Raw genomic sequence first — 9,640 nt, 5'->3', positions numbered from 1 at the left:
GTTTGAAGGCCATCAATAATAGAGATGTCCATCAATTAAAATTTTCACATATTACCATAAAAAAGAAAAAAAAAAAAAAACCAATAAAGTACATGTGTGGAACAAATTTTGGTTTTTGATTTTGTTTTTTGGATTTTTTTTTTAACCCAACAGAACATGGGTTCAAAGACTCAAGGGTAACCAAACAGTTTACACTAAGAATCAATGGCTAGAATCAAGGTAACCAAACAATTTTTCACTCAAAATCAAGTGACAGAATCAGGGTAACCAAACAGTTTTCCACTCAGACTCAAATGACAGAATCAAGGGAACCAAATAGTTTTTTTACCAAAAGGTAATTATTCAAAAGAAACTCATTCATATGAGTTAGATTCTGAATCCAAAATCCTTAGAATATCATCCAACGCATAATTCGAACCAAACGCCCCCTTAGTGATTTGGTTGATCCCGGTGGTGTTTCTGTAATTGCCAGTAAAACCCCAGATGCGTCCAAAGACATCGCTTCCGGCTTTCCCTGCTCCATCAAGATCCAACACAAAATCTCTGTTGGATCTTTCTCTCTCTCTCTCCCCTTCGTACTCCAAATACAAAACCCAAACTCCGATCTCTTCTCCGTTTTCTAGCATCTGAAATATAGGGTTCCGTTTCTCACTGATCGATTTTTCCCAGCTTCCGGTTTAACCCCTCTGGTGGATTCCAAGGCCTCCATCATTGAAGCTCAGCCTCCTCGGTTCGTTCACGCTCCCTCTGTCCTCAGAATATAGCTTTCAGAGTTTGCTTCTATCAAGTTATTGATTTTATTTGGGATTATGGCTTGGGTATTATCCCGTTTCTGGGGGTTTCTGCAGGAATTGGTGAATGAAGTAAACTGGAAAAAAAGAACGTTTTTCGTGACTTCTTGAGCGCAAAGTTTCGAATGGTGTTTCTTTTGGAAATCGGGTTAGTTAAAGCTTGCGTTTTTCCTCGTTGTCAATTGAAACCCCCCCTTCCCCCCTCCTCCCTCCCCCCGAACAACGAACCAGTGTAGTTTGTTTAATTTTAAATTGTGATGCCATAATTATGTTTATATGGATTATGAATATATGCTTCAGGAAGGTAATGCAATTTTGTAGTACTCTCAAAGTCAAATTGTTCTTCTTGTCTCAGAAGAGACTCCGATTCACCTGTTTGAGTCTTTTCTCTTATTTGATTTACCAGTTGGAACAATGAGTTGAATCCCGTCATCCCTTTATTCGTGTTGGACTCTGATTTAATATTTGTTTTAGGCTGTCCAAACTCCAAATTGATTATTTATTAGGCATATATATCTCAATGGGATTCATCTGAGGTTGTATTTATTTATCTGCAAGCTGCTTTGAACTTGAAGAAGGACATCAAGTGTCACATGTTATTATTAACACGAACTGGGGTCACAGCCTTACACTCACATGGAGACTATTATAAAGTTAACCTTGTGAAGACTTAAGTGAGAATAGGCTATGGATACATTTTAGTTTTTATTGTATTTTGTTATGGTCCACATTATTATTATTGGGCTTGTATTTGTAATTGGATCGGGTTTTGGGTCCATTACATACATGTGAATAAGGTTGTAATTGTTTGTGGATTAGGGTTTTTGAGTTCCCTATATATTGTCTTTGTGGGAAAACCCTAGACACAAGCAAATGGGAGATGACTTTGTGAGGTGGAGAGCGTTGTAGAGAGTTTTTCAAGTTTAGTGGAAAATCTTTTTCTTTCTGGTGGATATTGGAATTTGTGCTGAAGCATGTTAAATTTATCATGTTGTGTGATTATTTGCTTGGTTTCTTCTTCATGGTTGCGCATTAGTCTGCAACAAGTAGTATCAAAAGCGAGGTTTGGCAGATCGTTGCAAGGTGTGCACAGAGAAATGAGAAAAAGGCGGTGCACAAGGAGAGTGAAGGAAGGAGGTTTCCGAAGTACCAATCGAAGGTATGAGCCATGGAAAAATTATATTGTGGAGAGAAAGATAGGTAGGTTCGTGTCTCAGTGTCACTATTGAAGAAAAAAAAAAGTTCCATGGCTTGTGTGCAAAGAAGAAAGAAAGTTAAAAAAAAAAAAGAATAAAAAAAAGGTGAAGAAGAATATGCTTATGGAAGGGAGAGGGAGAAACTGATAACACAGTGAATTTTGTTTGCTTTTTTGTTTTTAACAATGTTAAGTGTGTGTGTGTTGGTTGGAGGTCTATGAGCATAGTTGTCAAGGCATCGCCTAGGCGTCTAGGCGGTTTGCCTGGGGCCTAGGCGACAGTCGCCTTATTGCATTGCATACCGCCTTGTGTTTTGGCACTTATTTATGCCAAATATCATTTAAGTAAATGCTTACTTAAGATATTATTCATAAATAAGAAAATACCCCCTATTTGAATCCAATAAAAATAGTTTAAAAATCAAATTTCAAAAGGATAAAAAGTCAACACCCCAGTCCAAGAAGAAAAATTGGATTTTGGTTATAGGGGCGATTTTCAACTTTTAAATGCTGGATTTTTTCTCAATTATGAAAATTTTATAAATTCTATCATGTTAAAACATTGCTAAAAACCAAAAGTCCGGTAAAATAATTTTTTGTTTTGACATCCATAAAATTATTTTCATTCAGGCGATTTTAACAGCATTCGCGCACTTAAAAATAAGTTTGACCGGAGCATAACTTTGTCATCACAACTTAAATTTAAGTAATCTTAGACTTGTTGGAAAGCTGGTTTTATATTATAACTGATACAAAAAGTCTTATGTAAAAATAATATCATTTGACCAGTCAAACTTGTTATAGAACCAGAGCATTTATCTAAATTTTGATTTTTTATAACTTAATATGACTTAATATTAATTTTTTATGATTTAATATGACTAAATGTTGATTTTTAATGACTTGATGTTGCTTAATCTTATTTTTTATGATACAAGGTATATATAACTTACTAAATAATGTTAGAAAATAAGAAAAATAAAAAATAACAATTGGTCGCCTTATTCGCCTCAAGGCGTGCGCCTTCTCGCCTAAGCGCTTAGACAACCCTTCACCGCCTTAGTTCGCCTTGGCGCCGTGACAACTATGTCTATGAGTATGTAGACCTCCGTACCATGGGATGGTATTTGTTACAAGTTATATTTGTTAGTTAGACTTTCCTATTAGGCTTTAAAGTCCTACTTATGTTATGTCTTTAGAGTCCTACTAAGAGTATGTAATTGTTTTCAAATTTAATATAAAGAGTATGTAATTGTTTTCAAATTTAATATAGAGAGATTGGTTAGTGATAGATTGGACATCACCTATCGCACAAGCCTTCCTCCCCAATCTCTTTGTCTCTCTTTCTCAATTCTCTTATTCACAGGTTCTGGGGTTCTATGGTTTATGTTGAAACCTAGTTCATAGAAAGAGAAGAAGGACTAGGGTTTCCTTGAAGATTTGATGAAAATCATTTTTGAATGTTTCATTACTGCTACATGCAAACAAGCTAGTTTTCCTTTGGTATGATTGTTATTGGTGGTTGATTCGAAATTTTGGAGGTGATCAATTGGTTGTTGTAATCGATTTTCTTGGGATCCATTATTTTTTGGGAATCGATTTTTGTTGGAAGGGCTATTGGTTGGATTAATTAGTGCATTGGATCGGTCTTTCTTTGGATTATCTGGGGTTTGGATCAATTTCCTTTGGAGCAGAGTTTTGTGAAATCGATTTTTTGTAGGGTTTTGTAAATTGATTTTTTTTTTTGGTGTCAATGTCTGAAGTAAAGAATGTGGTGACTGAGGTTGTATCCTCATCCTATCAGAGCCAAATCCTTAGGTGCTGAGACACTTCTATATTTCTCATTCCAATAATCACAAGTTTTGGTTTGAGGTTTCTTTAGGGTTTCTTTTGAAAGGGTGCAACATCCTATGCTGCTATTTGGTTGCTTTTTGAGACTAGTTCATGGCCAACCTTAAGAACTAGGTCTCATCTATGGTGATTGTTGATTTATGGAGTGAAGATTGAAGGAAGCTCAGGCTTTTGTGAAGAAATCAAATTTTTGTCAGGGTTTTGAAGAAATTGATTTTGTTAGGGTTTTGAAAAGTTTGTTGATCTTGTTGAATGATTCCTTTTGGGATTGATTAGTGTGTTGGATCCATCTCTTTGTGGGTTAACCTACTTGTCTGGTGTTTTGTGGATCGATTATGATGCCCTTGATTATGGGATTATTTGGGATGCTGATTATTTGTCCACGTGTATTGCTACATGTGAGGGGGAGATTGAAGGTTATTATCAGTTTGAGTTATTGTCTACTTAAGATTATTTCAGTTGAAGAATGATTTATTGTTAAGTATTTGCTCGTGTGTCCTTCAACAACTATTTCATCTTTTGAAGATGGTTATATTTAGCGACCTGATGCTGTTTGGTTCCAACAACTTGATACTGCCTATTTATCAATGGAATTTTATATGAGACCTCTGTTTGAGGCTCATGAGTGCTTTTGATGTAGCTATCAGATGCTACACTTTTGTTGGGGTGCCTTCTTTTGGAAGGGCTTTTGTTGTTGTTGTTGTTCGTTGCTAATGGTTCTGCTTGGTTTATTGGACACGACGTTTCTTTATCTACTAATGTTTGATGTGTTTGAGTTGATATTGCTGCTAGCCTTATGATGGTTGATTGGAGTTCTCTTTGTGCTTGTTGGAGTTCTTAGTGGTCAAAGCTGGAGCTTTCTTTTGCTATATGTATGCTCCAGCTAGAAGGGGAGTGTTAGACCTCCATACCATTGGATGGTATTTGTTACAAGTTCTATTTGTTAGTTAGACTTTCCTATTAGGCTTTAGAAGTCCTACTCATGTTATGTCTTATTGTCTTTAAAGACCTACTAAGAGTATGTAATTATTTTGAGATTTAATATAAAGAGATTGGCTGGTGATAGGTTAGACATCAATATCGCACAAGCCTTCCTCCCCAATCTCTTTGTCTCTCTCTCAATTTTCTTCATAGGTTTTGGTTAAGCTTTCCTTACAAACAAAAAGGCCATGGTGTTTTTTTTTTTTTTGTTATAACCCATGAAAACAAAAAGATGAAAATATTTTCTGAGCCGATTCCATTTGGGTTTGGTTCTATACGGAAAAATCTGATTTCCTACAAGAGTTGTGGTATGGTGGTTAGGTGTTCCAAAAAAGGTTTTTTCGGCGTTCCAGATGTAATGGAAGGGATGGATCAGGCATATTCTGGTCCATCGTATAATTGCGTGGGTTCATGCAAGATCTTCAGTAATTAGGTGGGCATGGAGGGATATATCAGGTAAATTGGATAATGGTGAAGCGTTCATTCTTCTCCATTGAACGCTTCAATGGCCATAATGACTTCACTTTGTGGCAACAATGAGTTAAGAATATTTTTACGTGGGAGGGGACATTCAAGACTCTAAATAAGAAATTGGAAAATTTGGAGAAGATGAGTGGTAGGAGTTGAGGGATTTGGCAAACAAGATGATTCAATTGTATCTTATAGATAACTCTCTTTATGAGGTCATCAGGTTGGCAGATCTCAAGGAAGTTTAGACAGAGCGGGAGAGCAGGTACAAGTCAGGTCGTTGATAATTTGGTTGTTTTTGAAGAAACAATTGTATGGCCTTGGGTTGTCAAAGGGAGTGAAGTTTGAGGTGCATTTGGATGAGTTCAATAGAGTATTGACAGAATTATCTGATCTTGATGTTAAGATCGAAGATAAGGACAAGAGACTTCTCCTATTGGCTTCAATACCTCCTTCATTTGATTACATTGTAAGGCTGTAACTACATTATTGTTTGGTATGGATACTCTCAAACTTGACAAAGTTATTGTCGCTTTACTAATGAATGAGATGGTGGAAAAATAGCGGTGAGGGAGGCATCAAATTAGGATAGTCCCTTGGTTGCAAGTGGTGGTTAGGGCAAAGGCGATTAAATGAGACTGGACGAGTTTGGCAAGTTCAAGGGTTGCTTCTAGTCGAAAGGTTGCAAAATAACATGCTATTATTGTAAGGAGGATAAAAAGGAGGAAGAGGACAAAGAGAAGGAATTTGAATCATCAACTGCTGCTATCGTGGAAGGGTTCTGGAGTGATAATGGAGATGCATATCTCACTACATCATCAGGTATGGATACTTTAGATTGGATCTTAGATTTTGGTTGTTCATTTCACATGTGTTGTCAGGGACCAGTTTGCTACATATCATGCATGTGATAAAGGTGTGGTCAAAATGGTAAATAATGCTGGAAGCAAGGCTGTCGGGATTGGGAATGTATGAATTTGCATGTTTCGATCTTTGGTTGGGGTGAGACATGTGCTAGAGGAAGAATCTTATTTCACTAGGAACATTGGAATCAAAAGGTTTCAGATGCTCATTTGAAGGTGGAGTTCTCTGGGTTTCAAGAATGGCCATGGTTGTGATGTAGGGACAAATGATTGAGAATTTTTACAGACTTGTAGGGAGTGTTGAAATAGGTAGATTTATTGTTGGAACTCAGGTGAAAGGCACATGTGGAGGATAAAGACTGTAGATGGTTCAGGCGATGAACAAGTGCAAGTCTGGAAAGAAGAGGGTGTCTTTCACTTCAAATTTGGTTAATGGCAGTGATCTCTCAAAGAAGGCTGTAGCAACAAGAAAAGTGGAGCTACGTCACATCGTGCAACTACAATGGGCTGTACGGGACACCCCTAGTGGGGGTGTGGGCCATGCCGGTTGGGTATGGAGGATAAGCGGAGATAATGGCGGAGTTTGGAGAAATGACATTGACATGGTCTTCTTCAAGGTGGTTTGTAAAATCCAAGCCAAGTCGGAGATTTTTAGGGTTTGGTATGTAAGGTCATTTAGTGAGAATAAGATGGGTGACCATCCATAGAGAGGAAAATAGGCCTCTTCCGTTGATTTGAGATCAAATCCTTATATTCTGTAATGGTCCACATTATTAGGCTTGTATTTATAACTGGGTCAGGTTTTGGGTCCATTACATGTACAAGGGTGTAATTGTAATTGTTTGGGGATTATGGTTTTTGAATACTCTATATATTGTTTCTGTGGTAAAGCCCTAAACACAAGATCACTTTGTGAGGTGGAGAATGGCCTAGAGAGTTTTTCAGGTTTAGTGGAAATATCTCTGGTTCTCTCTAGTGGATGTAGGCATTTGTGCCGAACCACGTTATATTACTCATGTTGTGTAATTGTTTTTTAGTTTTCTTCCTCGTGGTAGCACATTCGTCCCCAACAGTTTTTACCACACAAAATAAACAATACAAGATTTTAAAACTTAAACTAGAGCACTTAACGCCACCTCTACTAAAGTGTGATACAACTGTTTTGATTTACTTGGATACTTTTTAGTTCCATCTAATTCTTGTGCTATGTTCTGATTTTGAATTTTAACTAATTAAAAATTCATTTAAAGTGTTACTTTGCCATCTATGTTTGAAAGATCTTTAAGCTTCTTATGATATATATATATATTTTTTTAGATGAACAAAAATTCTTTTCCAAGAGAGAAGAAATGATATACAAATTACAAGGGGCTAGGGGAGGGGAAGGGCCAACAACTAGCCAAGAGAAGGGGCACAACACAGGGAGGCAAAACAACGGCAAACCAAAAGAAGGAACAAAGTGACCATGGGGGTGGGGGGGAGGGGGCAACAAGATAGAGGAGGGAAGTCCCCATGATACAATAATGAGCATATTCCTTGGGGTATCTCTAACTTTGCAGTGGTGAAGTAATGTAGACTAGGGTAGGGGTCTAACCAAGTCTCAGCTTCAGGATCTTTCAATCTAAGAACAACCATAACCAACCCAACAATATAATAGAAAATCAAAATAATATAAGATAGTCTAGCAGGCAGTCGACTTCAATATGGCAGTACTAATCAGGTCAAACCAGGAGCAACCTTTTAGAACTAAACCAGGGACTGAAAGTAGTTCAATTGGATTCACAAACAACTGTAATCCATGAATTGAACTACCAAAGTCTAACACAACAACAAGATTCAAACCAGTTCAATCGATTTCAGTTTCAGAAATTCTGTAACTGAACAAACAGCAGGGATTATAGGACTCAAATCATCATCTAATGAAGTCAAATCAATAAGGAATAGTATCAGCAACCAATTAGCAACACCCAACAGAAATCGATTCGCAAATCTGGGCAGAAATTAGGATCAGCCAGAATAGGGAGAAATCCCATAATTGCAGATTCCCTGGTCTGATGAACCTCAAATTAAGGTTGAGTTTCCCTCTATATGATCTTAACACTCGATCAAAAACAGAGAGCCATTGAATGGCTGGATCTTCAGAACAATATAGGGGCAGCAGGAGAGAAACTTGAGATTTCCAGAACTAGAAATCAAAAGCAGTTCAGATCCCTTACCTGGTTTGAAGAACCATGCAATTAACTTTGAAAAAAAAAAAAGAATAGTTGAAGAGACCTCTTGGACTTCACGCCGCAAAGAGTCAATTGGATCAAACACCGATTCCTCTAGTCTTGATCAAACACAAGACAACTCTTCATGAAGAAGACAATAGCAACAACCATTACTTTTTTATCAAAATCATTCTAGGCTTTTAGGAGCCTCCTCTTCTTTATTTATAATGTTAATGGGGGAGGGAATTACAAAATAGAAGGTTCCTCAAAAGGAAACCAAATATTCTCCTAATACAATAGTTACTAAAAACTGAAATTAGAAATTAGTTGAAAAAGGAAACTAACTACTAATGACTTGACTCAATTAACAACTTGATTCCTAAGGAAACAAATATAACTCAAATCAAACCCAACTAAAAAGGAAATTAATGGAAAAAGGAAACTAACTAGTAATCCCGTACTTAATCTTAGAGCTCCCCTTTTAGACCCATAAAAGTGGTCTATTACACTCAAAACACATGGGATCAAAGGCCCAACATATATGGAACCCAACCCTAGGCTTATTCCTAATAAAACAAGCCTATTTTGGTAATTAATCTACATCATGAAGAGAACCAAGTTTGGAGCTAACATCGAAATAGACGACATTTCAAATCTTATCAAATGATTTAGAGTTGGACGTCCATCTATGAAGATTTTGCTCCATCCAGAATTGGTTGATGGTGGCACAAAAGACGAGCTTTCTGGCAGTATCACATATAGAACATCTACCAAAGGTGATGTCTTTCCAAATCTACTCTATACTAAGGAGGAGAGCTCTTCTTCCTGTAGGTTAGCAACTTCTAAGGATCCTATTCTAGAAAACAGAGGAGAAAGGGCAGGATAAGAAAAGATGGTCGATATCTTCGTTTCCATTCCAGCAAAGACAACAAGAGGGGGAGCTAAATGTGTCAGTAGATGAGAAAAGACTGCGTGGGGAGGTAGCTTGCTCTAAGAGATGTGAGGACCCCTAGATCTGACTAAATCCCAAGTTGAGGAGCTGAACATGCCTGAGGATGAAGGGACCCAAGAAATTTTATCCTTAATTCCACGATTAAACTAGGGGGGAGTTGGAGGCAGGGCAACCCAAATGTCGCAAAGGGGGGGGGAGGAGGGAGGAGACTAGACACCATTCGAGATAGTAGTGAACATGGGCTGGGTTGGGCCGGGTTTCTTAAAACCCTAGCCCAACTCTAGTACCTCAAACTCAACCTCGGCCCAACCCAACCCTGTGGGGCTCAT

General features: G+C 37.6%; 1 protein-coding gene across 2 annotated transcripts in view; it reads left to right on the top strand.

Moving 5' to 3' along the window:
• The first annotated feature begins 503 nt into the window (after positions 1-503).
• Positions 504-9,640, top strand: part of LOC122088830 (regulation of nuclear pre-mRNA domain-containing protein 2-like) — a 53,028-nt gene continuing 43,891 nt past the window's right edge. Inside the window, exons 1-2 of one of the 2 annotated variants that reach the window (XM_042658173.1) lie at positions 504-730; positions 849-939. The gene's annotated coding sequence lies outside the window, so the exon portion shown is untranslated. The remainder of the gene's footprint in view (positions 731-848; positions 940-9,640) is intronic. The other variant, XM_042658170.1, reaches the window with a different exon arrangement.

Source organism: Macadamia integrifolia, chromosome 9 (genome assembly GCF_013358625.1).
Source record: "Macadamia integrifolia cultivar HAES 741 chromosome 9, SCU_Mint_v3, whole genome shotgun sequence".
Classification (NCBI taxonomy): Eukaryota; Viridiplantae; Streptophyta; class Magnoliopsida; order Proteales; family Proteaceae; genus Macadamia; species Macadamia integrifolia.
This window is presented reverse-complemented; position numbering and strand designations above follow the sequence as displayed.